This window comes from Dasypus novemcinctus, chromosome 5 (genome assembly GCF_030445035.2).
Source record: "Dasypus novemcinctus isolate mDasNov1 chromosome 5, mDasNov1.1.hap2, whole genome shotgun sequence".
NCBI classification, from domain to species: Eukaryota; Metazoa; Chordata; class Mammalia; order Cingulata; family Dasypodidae; genus Dasypus; species Dasypus novemcinctus.
Genome location: NC_080677.1, coordinates 130,681,480 through 130,697,707, shown reverse-complemented (window position 1 = coordinate 130,697,707; position 16,228 = coordinate 130,681,480). Strand labels below are relative to the sequence as shown.

At 42.5% G+C, this 16,228-nt stretch overlaps 1 long non-coding RNA gene and 1 other non-coding gene across 2 annotated transcripts in view; one reads left to right on the top strand and one right to left on the bottom strand.

Annotated features, from left to right (window-relative positions):
• The window catches only part of LOC131278550 (uncharacterized), a 202,091-nt gene that overhangs the window by 154,315 nt on the left and 31,548 nt on the right, over nucleotides 1–16,228 (top strand). The gene's annotated exons all lie outside the window — the stretch shown is intronic.
• On the bottom strand, nucleotides 301–372 carry TRNAC-GCA (transfer RNA cysteine (anticodon GCA)). The gene has a single exon. It is a non-coding gene; the product is annotated as a tRNA-Cys (tRNA).

The window sequence follows — 16,228 nt, the reverse complement described above, 5'->3', positions numbered from 1 at the left end:
AAATCAGCACTGTGCCTTCAGGGATTACAGTGGGATTGAACATACAAGCCCCATCCACCTCAAAGGGACACCACTGGGAGTCCCTGTTATCGACCTGAGGAGTGTTTCTGTGGGCTTGCTGCAATTGGTAGAGAGGACTTACTCCTTCATGGAGGGTCCATGAAAGGAGGACATGGGTATCCTCAGCTACCAAACTGGAATGTTCCTCCCCAGTGCAACTGGTGAGGATCTCTTAAGCCTTTGTGTAGGGCCATGAGAGGAGGTGTGGGTAACCTGAGCTACCAAAAAGTTAGGCAAATTAGGGGGCACCTGGATTTGAACCAGGGACCTCTTGATCTGCAGTCAAATGCTCTACCCCTGAGCTATACCCCCTGCCATGCTAATATGACTTAATTGATACCTTTCAGCTGTGTGGTAACACTCAGCTCTGTAACACTAAGTTATTGCTCCCTTTCAGGGCTTGCTTCTGGGAAGCTATGAGTCATGACTCATAACAAGACACCTTTCCAGACCTCTGCATCTTTCCTAGCCCCAGTCCCTGTGTGGAAGTCCCAGCGCAGCAGAGAGAGGTCCCTAGAACCTGCATCCCATTACCAATTGCCTTTTCAGTTTAGCCCAAGAGCTGGCCAATGGGTTACCAAATGAACTACATACACCTCACCTGGGACCCCAGTCCCCTGCCCCCAGCCCTCAGCCAAGCTTCCTTCAGTGAAGCCAGTAATAGGCTACCATTCAACTGGTTCACAGAGTTCCAACCATAGTAAAGGAGTTTCTGCTGGTAAGGTAGCTGAAATAGCCAGGGTTCAGGTATATGAGTTTCAGGCATCTGTGTGAGTGAAGTCTGGCATGTGACAAACAAGTTGCCCAGAGGGCAAGTCTGCCTGGCATTTTTTGTGTGTCTCTTCTCCAGTTCTCTGTTTATATAGGACCCAGCTAGAGGGCAGAGACCCAAACTTGGTCATGCCTATTGATATAATCCAATCTAAAGCCCTATAGTTATCTAATCAAGTGATCTAATCAAATGTCTCTGAGCTGATTTTAATACAATCAAAGGCCACCTCACCCACAGGAATGGATAGTTCAATAGCATAATCTTATCTGGGATTCACGAAGTTCAAATTCTCATACTCTACCCGCTGAATCCCCAAAAGACATGTTCTCTCTTTTTTAAAAATTTTTTAAAGATGTATTTTATTTATTTCTCTTCCCTTCCACCCCCCTCTCCCCCAACCTGTTGTCTGCTCTCTTGTGTCCATTTGCTGTGTGTTCTTCTGTGTCTGCTTGCATTCTCTGTGGCACCAGGAATCTGTGTCTCTTTTTGTTGCATTATCTTGCTGCATCAGCTCTCTGTGTGTGCAGCGCCACTCCTGGGTGGGCTGCACTTTTTTGCGTGGGGCGGCTCTCCTTGCAGGACACATTCTTTGCATGTGGGGCTCCCCTACATGGGGGACATGTATGGCAGGGCACTCCTTGCACACAGCAGCACTGCTCACAGGCCAGATCACCACATAGGCCAGGAGGCCCTGTGTTTGATCCCTGGACCTCCTATATGGTAGGCAGATGCTCTATCAGTTGAGCAACATCCGATTCCCGACACATTCTTTCCATATGCAAAATATATTCATTACATCACAATATTGCAAAACCCTTAAATCATTTTAGTAAGAATTCTAAATATAAAATCTCATAAACGTCAGTTTTAGGCATGCAGTCTTTCCTTGGACAAAAATTCCCCTGTGGCTATAGACCTGTGAAAATTAGAAAACAAGCTATCTGCTCCCAATTTACAAAGGAGGGGTAGACATAGAATAAACATTATCATTACTATAGGGAGAAATTGGGAGGAAAACCAGCATCATGGGTCCCAAACAGTTGTCACAACCTGCAGGGCATATTCCACTAGATTTCACAATCTGTGAGTCATCTATAGAAAGACAGTTTCCTCTCCTTGGGGCCGCATGGAGGCTCATTCCTTCCACAGTCTTGCCCAGTGACCATCTTCTTGGTTCCACACTCATCAAGCATTTTTGTGGCAGCCAAGTTCTAGGCCTCACCCTCCAAGAACACCCATGTGACAATCTCCCCAGTCTCTGGTGCACAGTCTAAACCCTCTCAGAATAGTTGGATGGCAACCTAACTCTCTCTAATCCCTGAGGAATGTGCCCCCTTTCTCTGTAGCCTGGGGATACAGCCAAACTCTTTCTGAACAACAGAAGGAAGGCCCACCCATTCCAATTCCCAGGGTAAATGCACCCCCTCCTCACAAGATATACTCTCCTCCTTCTCTTATGTCTTTAGTTCAGACCTCAGCTTCCACTGTTTTGCTCTTGAAATGGTTTCTCCTTCAATTTCTCCCTTTTCTGTACTTTTTCATCCAGGTTGACAGTGGTTTTGTTCATACAGCTCTCACATAAAGTTCATTTGTCTTGCATGCAGTTCACAGGGGTCCAAGCCATCAGACAGTAAGACCTTGCAGAGGTCCTTCCTGGGGATAACTGTATTTCCAATCCTGACTTGCAAGGAAATGTTCACCTGTTTTCAAGTTCAGTTAAGTCTTATTTAATCCATTTTTAGTTTCATTAATTGATATGTTTTGTAGATAGCACTATGACTATAACGCATATGCCTCCTTCCCTTCTTAGCTTTCCAAAATATCATATCTCAACTTTTGGTTAATTACATTCTATGTTTTTATCATTATGATTAGTAAATATTGTTCATGTTTTATCTGAGTAGCACTAAGTAGACCTAAGAATTCTTTTAGGACTTTTTATTTTTTCTTAAAATTAATGATAACATGTTTTCAGTTGCTTCATTTCTTTTTGAATACCCAATTAAGATTTTCAACAACCTTAAATCACTTCATAAAGTGCCTTTCAAATTTTTTTCCACACTGTTAAAACTGTCAGATAATTAACATTTCCTTTTTCTATTTTCTGGTAACTGCCCAACTTCCTGCCCAGTCTGGTCTGGTTGACCTCAAAAGCCTGCTGTACTGCCCTTCACTCTCACCAAGCCCTTCTGTATTAGTCAGCCAAAGGAGTGCTGATGCAAAATACCAGAAATTGGTTGGTTTTTATAAAGGATATTTATTTGGGGTAGGAGCTTACAGATATCAGGCCATAAGCATAAGTTACTTTTCTCACCAAAGTCTATTTTCACATGTTGGAGCAAGTTGGCTACCGATGTCTGCAAGGGTTCAGGCTTCTTGGGTTCTTCTCTTCCCAGGGCTTCCTTCTTTCTGGGTTCAGCATTCCTCTCTTCCCGGGGCTTGCTTCTCTTTCCTCTGTGAGCTTCCCGGAGCTCCAGCTTAAGACTTCAGCATCAAACTCCAACATTAAAACTCCAACATCAAAACCCCTCAACTCTGTTCTTTGCCATGCCTTTTATCTGTGGGTCCCTGCCCACCAAGGGGTGGAGACTCAATACCCTAATGACGTGGCCCAATCAAAGCCCTAATCATGACTTAATCATACCCAGGTACAGACCAGATTACAAACATAATCCAATATCTATTTTTGGAATTCATAACCATATCAAACTTCTGTATGATAGAAGTATGGAATTCATAACCATACTACACCTTCTTTTTACCTCTTTCTCTCCTGTAAGTATCTCTTTATCCTGGACTCCAAAAGATTCTTAACTTACTCCTGTACTTTGACAGAGGACATCATACAATACTTTCTGTGCCAGGCAAGTGGAGGTAAATTTTTTGAGACCTTGACTATCTAGAAATGTCTTTATTCCACCCACACATTTGATTAATAGGCTGGCTTGGTATAGCTTTCTAGTTCCAAATCATAGTCCCTCATATTGCGAAGGTTTTTCTATATTATATTCTATTGTCTAGTATTGCTATTGAAATTTCAAATACCATGTGAGTCCCTGTCCCTTAAAAATCACCTATTTTTTCCACTCTCTAAACTTTTAATGTCTTTTGTTTAATCCTGGTTTTTAATTTACACTATGATCCACGTCTCTTTTTTAAGGAAGGGTATCAAAGAAGTCCTACTGGAAAAGGGGTAGCATTAGGCCTGAGTCCTAAAGCTTCATCTGATATGTCAAGAGTCATCTCCCAATTTCCATAGGACCCAGTTGTTTGCCTATTTCTAGATTCCAATGAAAAATATATGTCTCTTGTATTATTCTTTTTTATGTTAAATATTCTTTTTTAAATTTATTTTTAAAAGATAGGTCACACAAAATGTTACATTAAAACATGTAGGAGGGTTCCCATATATGCCCCAATCCCCATACCCCCCCACTTTTCCCACATCAGCCACTTCTTTCCTTAGTGTAGTACATTCATTGCTATTGATGAATACATTTTGGAGCACTGTTACACAGCATGAATTATAGTTTACATTGTAGTTTACATTCTCTCTCAGTCCATTCAGTGGGTTGTGGCAGTGTGTATAATGTCCTGCATCTGTCCCTGCAATATCATTCAGGACAACTCCACTTCCTGAAAATGCCCCCATATCACACCTCGTTTTCCCTTTCCCTGCCTTCAGCAACTCCAGTGGCCACTGTCTCCACATCAATGTTATAATTTCTTCCATTGCTAGAGTCACAATAATTCTATAGTAGACTACCAGTAAGTCCATTCTAATCCATATTTTATTCCTCCATCCTGAGGACCCTGGGGTGGTGATGGCCATTACACCTCTCAATTGAGAACGGGCTTCAATCCCACAAGGCTGGTGGATGGAACTCTTGTGCCCACAGCTGTAGACTCTCTCCGTTCCTTGGTGTGGTGGTTGTCCATCCTCACCTCCCTGTCAGCTGATCTGGGTAAGTCCAACAAACTGGAGAGTAGTTGCTGCAACACCACTGAGGCTCAGGGCCCAGCTATTATTCTTATCACACACTCCTATCCATGATAGAGACTGAGAAGCTCTCTTCCTTGCAACCTAGGAGTAATGTCATCACGTTAGAGGCTGCCTGTCTGAATAGGTAATGCCTCCCAAGCAGAGTCACAGTATGATCACCATGTTTAGGTTTCCTCATTCTGCAGTGTTTGATTTCCCCCCACCCCAATCCACAATTTCAAAAACTGAAAATTGGTTCACAATTATAATCATTCCAATTACAGGACTATTCATGCCACCTAATCAGGGCACCTCTTCCCACATCAAGACAATCAGAAGAGTCCTTGTAGGCTGAAAGACTAAAAGTGGCTTTCACCTAGGCTAGGCAAAAGCTTAATGCTCTAATTGTGAGACCCCTATTGCCTCATAAGAGGGTCCTACTCTTTAGTGATTATTTGGCCCTTTTGAGATGGAAAAAGACAGAGTTACCATATCTTTCTCCTTTGTATATATGCCAGCCAACCACAGTTTTCTATATGCATCAGTTTGCAGTTTACTAGGGTGATTATATCTAACCTTTCAGAGTTCCTCCTCATCTTAACTAAGTAGGAGTGTTTCCTAGGTATTTTTCAGCATCATATGCACAAACCATCTCTTGGAGTGGGAAACTTGCCGTGGGATGCTCCTATCACAGATGCTGTAGGATGCTCCTATTCTCAGAGGGTAAGCTTATTCTCAAATTACAATAGCTTCCTAGGTACTAAAAGAACCAGAATGATCTAGCCTCTCCATAAATTCTCCCTCCAGGGAATTGAGGACTTCAGGTCTGAGAAAGGCTTGCTGAAAGGGCCAGAGAAGGGAACTGGAAGGGCAGGTTTTTCCTCACAAGAAGGGAGCCTTCTTTGCAAAGGCATAGATATTCTATTAAACTAGAAGCCACTCTGGGTGTGAAGAAAGAACAAGTATCAAGAGCCTGGGAAAAGACGGCAGTCTTGGCCCAGTGGTTAGGGCATCCGTCTGCCACATTGGAGGTCCGAAGTTCAAACCCCAGGCCTCCTTTACCTGTGTGGAGCTGGCCCGTGCACAGTGCTGATGTGCACAAGGAGTGCCCTGCCACGCAGGGGTGTTGCGAAAGAAAGTGCAGCCTGCCCAGGAATGGTGCCGCACACACGGAGAGCTGACACAACAAGATGACGCAACCAAAAGAAACACAGATTCCCGTGCCGCTGACAAAAACAGAAGCAGACAAAAGAAGACTGCAGCAAACAGACACAGAGAACATACAACCGGGGTGGGGGAAAGGGGAGAGAAATAAATAAATAAATAAATCTTAAAAAAAAAAAAAAGAATTACAAGCCTCTCCTGTTACTTTTACCGGACCTATGGTTGGCACTGGGGTTCAGTGTATACTCAGGGGACCTGAATCTCTGGACTGTCCATGTGACAGCCAGGCCCTAAGCCTCAACAGACTTGCAACTCCTACCCTCTGGTTTATTGGACTTACTCCAGCAAGCTAACAGTGAGGTGAAGAAGGTCAACCACCACACCAGGGAGCCAAGAGTGCCTACAACGGCAAGCAGAATTGCATCCATCATCCAAGTGGAATCTAAGCACCCTCTTGATATAGAGGTGGAGGGGACATAACCATCTCAGGGTCCACAGAATGGAGGAATAGAGTATGGATTAGAGAGGACTTACTGATATTCTACTATGGAAACACTGTGATTAGTAATGGAAGTAAATGTAGCATTGATGTGGAGAAAATGGCCATGGTAGCTGCTGCGAGTGGGGAGTGGGAAGAAGAGATGTGATGTGGGGGCATTTTCAGTACTTGGAGTTGTCCTGGGTGGTACTGCAGGGACAGTTACAGACATTGTATGTCCTCCCATGGCCCACTGGGTGGACTGGGAGAGAGTGTAAACTATAATGTGGACCATTGACCATGTGGTGCAGCAGTGCTCAGAGAAGTATTCACCAAGTGCAATGAATGTCCCATGATGATGGAGGAAGTTGTTGTTATGGGAGGAGTGGGGTGAAGGGGTGGGGGTTATATGGGGACCTCATTTATTTTAATGTAACATTAAAAAAAATAGAGACAAAAAACGAACAGACAAAGGCAGGAAACTCATGCACTGAGACTGATACAGCTTACAGGGGTGAATTGGATAGAAATCCTCCTATAGAGTAATGATGTGTTTTTATTGACCTGAAATAAGAAAGCCCTTAAAGGACAGCCAGTCCACTGTCTGGATGCTGCTAGAAAGAATAATTGATCACTAATTAGAACAAAACTGAAATCACTGCCTTTCCTGTCATTCTCTAAAATTCAGTCAGTCAGCACTGAAAGACTCTCCAAAGAAGATTGCTCTTGTTCCTTTTCCTGAGAAAACATGTTGCAACATATTCACCCCAGTGGGTACTGGGGATCTCTGCTGCTCCAAATTGGAAAGACGCTCCATGGGTACATTTCTAGTTTTTGTGTTACAGAGGTGGGTGAGCGGGTGCCATGCTAGAGTATGAACGCAGGGGACAGGCAAGCTGCCCTGTATATCTCTGTATAACCCTGGAGCATAGCACATGGTCTCATGTCCACTAGACACGCTATATAAGTTAGCTTATTGAATGTATTAATGATTGTTTAAAAGTGGCTCACAGCCCTCATAAATTACAGCCATTTCTTACATGTCATCACACTTTTGTAAGAACGTTCCTTACTACCCTTTAGTCCCTTTGCTAGAGCAGTTCAGGATGGAGATGGATGGGTATAACTGGAGTCTTGAGGGCCTATTCCATGCACAGTCCTGGGCTAGGTAGTCACTATAGGAGATACAAGAGCAGTCAAAGCTGCAATTTTCCTCCAGAGGTGGCCATATAGGGTGGAGATGAGACATACTCACAAGAAATGTGAATTCTGCAAGGCTCTAAGGATAAGTCTTAATGAGTGGGATAGGATTAGCCCGGAGAAGTTGACCTGAGGAGCTAATCTGGGACTACACAAAAGTAGGGGGGCTTTCTGGAAAAGATCTGAAATGTTTATACATTACTTGCTTGAAGATTCCAGTATCAAGGGACCTAGAGGTGAAAAGGCATTTCTTCAATAAGAGAAAAAACTAAAAAGGGGTTAGGAAGCACATGGATTTGATCAATCAAAGACTACTTGATCTGAGGTGAATGCTCTCCTTCAGGTTCTCGTCTTCACTTTTTTAAATGCTGATAAGCACCTTTTCACCTCCATAGCCACAGCTAGTCCTCTAAGGCATTTTTGTCAATCCATGAAAACAGCTCCACTACAAACAAAACGCATTCCTGTTTACTTTCTCCTTTCCCCAGTCCCCTACCTCATCCCACCTAGCAGCCTAGAGCCTTGTAGTTTCTTCTCCCTTCAATTCATGGCTTATATGTCAGCTTGGATACAATTAATGCTATACTAGAAGGGCTTGTAGAGTTATCAAGTACAGTGGTTGCCAAATTTGGCAGTCCAGGAGAATATCTGGTGTCCTGTGATGCAAGTGTGTATTAGGGTTAGGGAAACAAAACTGACAGGATATATCAGTAAATATTATGAGATTTTATAAAATTGTCTCATGCAACCATGAAGATACTGACGTCCAAATTCCATTGGGCAGATAAATTCATATCCAGAGTAAGTGTCTATTCCCGTTAGAACAAATTGCTGTTCTTACCATGATAGAAGTGGTCCAATGTAATCAACCTGCCACCAGTTAGCAGGCTGATCACCTTGGGGAATGGTGCCATATAAGGGAATGATGTAGATCTCTGCTGCTGGCAGATTGGGCACTCAACAGTGGCTGTAGCCAGGTTGACCTTGGTGAGGGGAGGTTCATGATGCTGAGCCCATGCATAACCTCCATCCCTACCACCATGACCACTTTGGTCATGATTCCATCAGGCAATGACAGGAGTGGCTGGGGAGAGGCCTACTGGTATCCACAGAACAGACGATCTTATCTATCATCATATCTACTTGATTATTAAACTCTTCCTTTGCTGAAGTATCCTCTGTTGAGCATTCACATGGGACACAAAAATCTTCATGTTTTTTACCCACTCAGAAAGGTCTATCCACATGCCTCTTCCCCAGATCTCTTTGTCACCAATTTCCCAATCATCTTCCTTCCAAGTCCATGACCATCCAGCTAAACCATTGACAATAGCCCATGAATCAGTGTACAGATGCACCTCCAGCCATTTCTCCTTTCAAGCAGAATGAACAATCAGGTGCACTGCTCAAGGTTCTCCCAATGGGAGGACTTTCCCTCACAACTGTCCTTCAGGGATGTCCCAGAAAGGCGCTACAGCACAACATTTTGGGATGGTACCTCCATATCATGCAGAACCATCTGTAAACCAGGCATGAGTTTTCTCTTCCTCAATCAACTAATTAAAAGGAACCCTCCAAGAAGCTACAGCTTTGGGCTGGGAAAGAGAAGGTAATGTGGCAGGAGTGGTGGCCATGAGTATCTGGGCCTCTTCTTCATGTAATTTACTTGTACCTTCAGGACCTGCGTGAGGTCTTTCGGGTATATACCACTTTCACTTTATGATGGAGTGCTGTTGTGCATGTCCAACTTAATGGTTTGGTGAATCAGACAACACCTAGCTCATGATAGGCAACTCAGGTATTATGGTAACTCAGCGGTCCATGGTTAAGCATTTGGTCTCTACTAAAAGCCCAGTAGCAGGCCAAAAGCTTGAAAGGAGAGTAGATATCTGTAGAGGATGGCAGGACTTTGTTCCATAATCCTAAGGTTCTGCATTGTGATTCTCCTATAGTGTCCTGCCAAAGTCTCCAGAAAGCATCTATATTTGCCACTGAAACTTCTAGAACCATTGACTCTGCTGGATCATATGGCTCATTACACCTTGCACAGCAGCCTGAACCTGTCACAGAACCTCCTCTTGTTCCAGTCCCCACTCAAAACTAGCGGCTTTTATGGTCACTCAGTAAATGGGTTGGAATAGCACACCCAAATAAAGAATATGTTGTCTCCAAAATCCGAAGAGACCAAGTAGGAATTGTGCCTTTTTTTTAAGTCATAGGAGGGGCCAGATGCAATAGGTTATCATTCACTTTAGAAGGGATATCTCAACATGCCCCACACCACTAGACACCTAGAAATTTCAATGAGGTAAAAGTCCCCTGTATTGTTGTTGCATTTATCTCCCATCCTCTGATATGCAAATGCCTTAACAATAAGTATAGAGTAGTCGCTACTTCTTGCTCACTAGGTCCAATCATCATGATATCATCAATATAATGGACCAGTGTGATGTCTTATGAGAGGGAGAGACAATAAAGGTCCCTGCAGACAATATTATGACATAGGACTGGAGAGTTGTTATACCCCTGAAGTAGGATAGTGAAAGCATATTGCTGAACTTGACAGCTGGAAGTAAACAGTTTCTGGTGGTCCTTACTAGCAACAATTGAGGAAAAATTCATTTGCCAGATCAATAGCTGCGTACCAGGTACCATGGGATGTGTTGATTTGCTCAAGAAATGATACCACATCTGGGACAGCAGCTGCCATTGGAGTCACCACCCAGTTAAACTGACAATAATCTATTGCCATCCTCCAAGATCTGTATGTTTTCTGCACAGGTCAGATAGGAGAATTAAATGGGGATGTGATGGGAATCACTACCCCTGCATCCTTCAAGTCCTTGATGTGGCACTGACCTCTGCAATCTCCCCTTGAATCCAGTATTCCTTCTGATTTACTATTTTGCTAGATAGGGGCAGTTCTAGTGGCTTCCACTTGGCCTTTCCTACCGTAATAGCCCTCACTCCACAAGTCAGGGATCCAGTGTGGGGATTCGGCTAGTTGCTGAGTATGTATATTCCAGTTATGCATTCCGGAACTGGGGAAATAACCACAGAATGGGTCCAGAAACCCACTGGCCCCACTGTGAGATGGACTGAAGTAAAACTCCATCAATCACCTGATCTCCATAAGCCCCTACTCTGACTCGTGGACCAAAATGACATTTTGGGTCTCTTGGAATTACTTTTGAGCCAGTGTCTAATAATCCCTGAAATGTCTGTAATGTCAATGCCCAGTTACCTGGTAAAAAAGTGTAGGTCTCTTTAGGGAAGGCTCGGGGGAAGGTTAACAGTATACATTTTTTGCAGTGTAACAAGGCCCTTCCCCAATGGGACCTGTCCTTCCCCTCATTCAGGGGCTCTGGGTCTGTAAATAGTCTCAAGTCTGGGAATTAAGGGACTGTGATTCTGTTTGTGTAATTCAAGTTAGACTTCTTTGTTCACTTGACATAGAACTCTTCTGCTTATATAGATCAGGTGGGAATTTAGTAGACTGACCATTTATTTTAATTCTAGGCACCTCATGATCTACTAACCAATGCCATAGGTCCATGTAACCGATTGATTGCTACTTTGAGTCTGCTTTTATTGTGGTAGCCATCCCACCTTGTCTTTAGCAATTAAGTGCTTCCACCTGTCTTCTGCAAAACCAGCATCTGATCATCCCCACAGTGTTTAAGCATCCCAGTTCAGAAACAGCAGTTCCCAAGGTAATATCTGACCTACAGAGAAGAACAAGCACAGATTTCCCCAGGGAAGAAGGAATTAGTCTCACAAATTTATTCCTCCTAGTTCTGGTGAAAGGTGTCCCCTCTGGACATTTTTGGGATCGGTGAGCTAGTCTTACATGAGCAATCCATTATAAATCCCAATTTCTCTAAGCCTTTGGATCCCCTCATCCACTGTATACTAGGGCAATTCTGACATTTCGGCTTCAGGTAATGTCAGCCATCTTTTGATTCATGTTTCAGCCAGCCACCCATACAGACTGCTAGTGCCCTTTCTAACCCCTCAAGCTACAACACTGAATCCAGAATCTCTGCTTAGTGGGCCCATATCAATAAATTCAGCCATATCTGACTTTATATCCCTTCTACCATTATCCCACACCCTTAATATCCATTCCCACACATATTCCCCTGATTTCTGTCAATATAAATTGAAAAACCTATGAAGTTCTTTTGGAGTTCCTCATGAGTCACACTTTGTACTTCACCTTTGGGGACTTGTGACTTTAGTTTAGTTATAGGTCTGGAAGAAAAAAGAGGTGGTGAGAGTGGGTAACAAGAAGGATTAGAAATGTCTTACAAGCCAATTACCACAGAGCATTCCAGCGGTGGTCCACCTGTTGAGACAGGGTTAATTTCTTCAGGTGACAGTTTGATGGCAAAACTCCTTAGGGCAGACTGGATGTCATGTGGCTGTTTCGTCAGCACACACTGGAGGTAGGAAGGTATTTCCTTAGGGCAGACTGGAGGTAGGGAAGCTGTTTTACCTCAGGGAAGACTGGAGATCAGGAAGGTGTTTCCCCAGGGCAGACCATTACATGTTTATCTGGCAAAGACTCAACTGAATTAAGAGTTTCAGTGTCCCCCACTACCATCATTATCAACCCATATGTCTCCATCCCAATTTTCAGGATTCTATTCCTCTCGATCCTGTGTGCTCACTTTAACAGCAGACACTTTGCAAGGCTGAGATCTTTTGTAACTCTGCTATTTGCACAATGAGACTATGGATCTGGTTTTCAGAGATCTCAAATCTGTGGTTGCAAGAAACAAGATTTTCTTTTAGGGCACACAAAGAAACTTTCACATCATTCAGGAGACCCTTAAGTTGCAAATTTGAAGCCTCCAGCTCATTCCTTTCTTTTGTAACCATATCCAGCATATTTAGGAACAACCAGCCAACATCACTGTAACTTTTAACACCACAAAACTCTGTTAAGGTGTCAAAAAACACATTCATGCAGTGTTGTCCCTTATAAGCAAAGAAGTAGCCATATCCAGTGGTGATATTTTGTGTATTTCTATTGCCAGCTCATGCCATGAACTATTTTTTTTAAAGATTATTTCTTTATTTCTCTCACCTCCCCGCCCCCCGCGCCATTGTCTGTTCTCTGTGTCTATTTGCTCAATCTTCTTCTTTGTCCGCTTCTGTTGTTGTCGGCGGCACGGGAATCTTTGTTTCTTTTTGTTGCATCATCTTGTTGTGTCAGCTCTCCGTGTGGGTGGCGCCATTCTCAGGCAGGCTGCACTTTCTTTCACGCTGGGTGGCTTTCCTTATGGGGCGCACTCCTTGTGCGTGGGACTCCCCTACGCGGGGACACCCCTGCGTGGCAGGGCACTCCTTGCGCACATCAGCACTGCGTGTGTGCCAGCTCCACATGGGTCAAGGAGGCCCAGGGTTTGAACCGTGAACCTCCCATGTGGTAGACAGACGCCCTATCCACTGGCCCAAGTCCTCTTCCCTGCCATGAACTATTAATGGCCTCTTGATTGTTGGTAACATAGTCATTAGTACGTTTGAATCGGATCAGAGTAGAGAGTCAGTTGCAAAACCCTAGAGCCAATTCAGAAATCCCACTTTTAAGATTCTGTTTCTCAAGAACCACTCCCGGTACCATGCTGTATTAGTTAGGGTTATCTAGGGAAACAGAACTCACGGGAGATATCAGTAAATATTATGAGATTTTATAAACTGTCTCACCCAACCATGGGGATGCATGAGTCCAAATTCCATAGGGTGTGCTGCAAGCCAGGAACTCCAAGGAAGGTCCTCGACAAGTTCCCCAGGAGACTCTGGCTATCTGAAGTAGAGATGGTAATTTTCTCTCTGAATGCTTTAATCACTTCTTTTAAGGTCTTCACCTGATTGGATGAGATGTCTCTCATTGCTAAAGGCAATCTCCTCAGTTTACTGTAGATGAAATCAGCCATAGATGCAGTCAACTCACTCCTCTCCATCTTTTTCCCTTTCACCAACCTCTATACCCCTCAATTGGTCAGATGAGGTAAGTCAACCTGAAGGTGCCATTTGGCATAGCTAGCTTATATTGCTAAACTGTGTCAGGTACTAAAACTGAACTTCCCACAAGGTGCCCTGGATCTAAACCATGGACCTCTTGGTCTATAGTCAATTGCCCTACCCTGGAACTATAGTTCCTTGCCTATTAGAAGTATCTAATAATAATTTTTACCTGTTTTGCAACACCCACACTTATGCAATGAAATTCCTATTAATTTTTAGTAAGTTCTGGTGATATAGAAAACTTGCCTTACAGCAAATTATCATCTTTTGACCCACTTCTTCTACATAGACTCCCTCCATATTTTGGCTCCCAGAAGACTTCTCTGTTTACAATCTTGTAGTTTCCTCTTAATACCAGTTTGAAGGCACCACTTGAAAAATAATTAAGAGTTGGACCACTCCCTTTTACTTCTTTTGCTCGGAAGCTCCATCTGTTTTAAATTTGTTCCTCAGCCATCTCCCCCTCTCCTATCTTCATCTCTACATCAGTGGGTGGACCTGGGGGTTTTGTCATCCATCTCCTCTCTTACCTCTTCTTTCCTTTCACTACAACTACTTCTTGGCTTTTGGCAGATCTAAACTGAGCCCAGGGAAGACATTGTGGCCCTGGGAGGCCACAACTCTCCCATCTTGGGGCCGAGGGAGCAGCCCCAGCTGTCCCAAAGTGCCTCAAACCAGAAGATCAACACAGCTGGAGCAGTAAGAGTTGGGATCCAGACAAGGGCCAAAGAAACCTCCCTCTAGTGGCCAAACCACTGCCCTGAGCAACATGATGAGTCCTAGGAAGTGAACCTTTCCACTGGCCAAACCCTCCTGCACTGAGGCCACTCCTGGGGGCAGAAGGCCATACAGATTCCCAAAATGTAGAGAAAAGACAACCACCCAAAGAGGCATATGAAGTAGCGTAAGTGCCTGTGATAACTGTCAGGGACACCAAAACCCTGAATGCAGAGAGATTTGAGAAGGAAAGTAAGAACGAGAGAATTTTCTTTCATCATTCAGTTAATTTAATTTAGTTATTTATGTTTAGTCCAACATAGATAATGAAATGTTTATTGTTGAAAGTAAAACTGCAATCCACTTGTATCTCTTTACAGTGCCTAATACAACATTAAGCCTAAAAGTTAGTAAGCAACACATATCTATTGAATGGAAGAAAAGATAGCAAAATGAGCAAAGATACATAAGTTTGAAACAAAGATAAATTATCTGAAGTACCACCGGTCAAAAGAAGACTGCTGATGCTTTGTTGGGGTTTTTTTTCCAAACTTGAACACGTACATTCCCCGGAGTTTGGGTTCTACTCCTCTTGCCAGAAGAGTTGTGCCAATTCACAACCACTCCTTGTTGAGTTTCTCTCTCCCTTAGCAATGTCTCCCTTTTTTATTGAAAAGGGAAAAAAGGAGGAAAGGAGTTAGAGAAATCCCCTCATTAAAATGCCTCTTCTTCCACAAAAGAAAAAGACTTAAAAAAAATAATCCATTAGGGAGTGTTAATAAAAAAAACTCTCCAGCAATCATCACATTAGAAACATTCCCTTGGAAACTAGAAACAAGACAAGGATGTCTGTCTTCATTGTTTCAATTTAAGGTTGTACTCAAAGCTAGATCCAGTAGAGTAAGGAAAAAAAAAATTTTTAAATGGAATAGAAGAAGTAAAATGCCTATTATTCATGGATGATATGACTGTCTATATAGAAAACACAAAATATTCGACATGTTATTTGAATTATTAAGTTTAATAAATGATAATATATAAAATGATCTTATTGAACATCAAATATATCTCTACAGAGTAACAAAAAGTTAGAAAATGAAAAATTTTAAAAGATGTCACTTAAAATAGTAACAAAAGCACTAAGAATAAATATAAACAAGACCTTATTTAGATAATAAAGTTTCATTGAAAGACATTAAAGGAGACCTAAATAAATGGAGAGATATGCTATGACTTTGGATAGGAATATACAATTTTGTAAAGATGATAATTTTCCACAAATTGATCTAGATCAGAGGTTCTTAACCAAGGGTCCACAGACTCCCAAGGGGCCCACGGAAAGATTTCAGGGGGTCCATGAGCTTGTATTGAAAATTAAAAAAAAAACAAAACATGATTCTTAATAATAGGGTGGATTGGGGGAAAATACTTTGGTTAGTAGTAATACTTTTAAAATGCTTGTTATCCGTTAGATAAAAATGTTTAATAATAATGAAAGATAATTGTGGCAGGATGAGTTATGAGAGTCCTGTATGATGTTATATATGTTTATTTCATAAGTTCACAACTATTACTATACACATTGTTTATGTATGAGTGATATGCTTCAATAAATTTTAAAAAATAATAATAATTTAAAAAAACATTATTCTTGTGGGGACATATTGGTGTAGTGTGATATATTTACTAATAATACACAATATAGTGTTGACTTAGTAAGGGGTCAGTGGCTTTCACCTGACTAGCAAAGAGGTCCGTGGAATAAAAAGGTTAAGAACCCCTGACATAGATAATGAATGCAACACTGAACAAAATCCCAAAA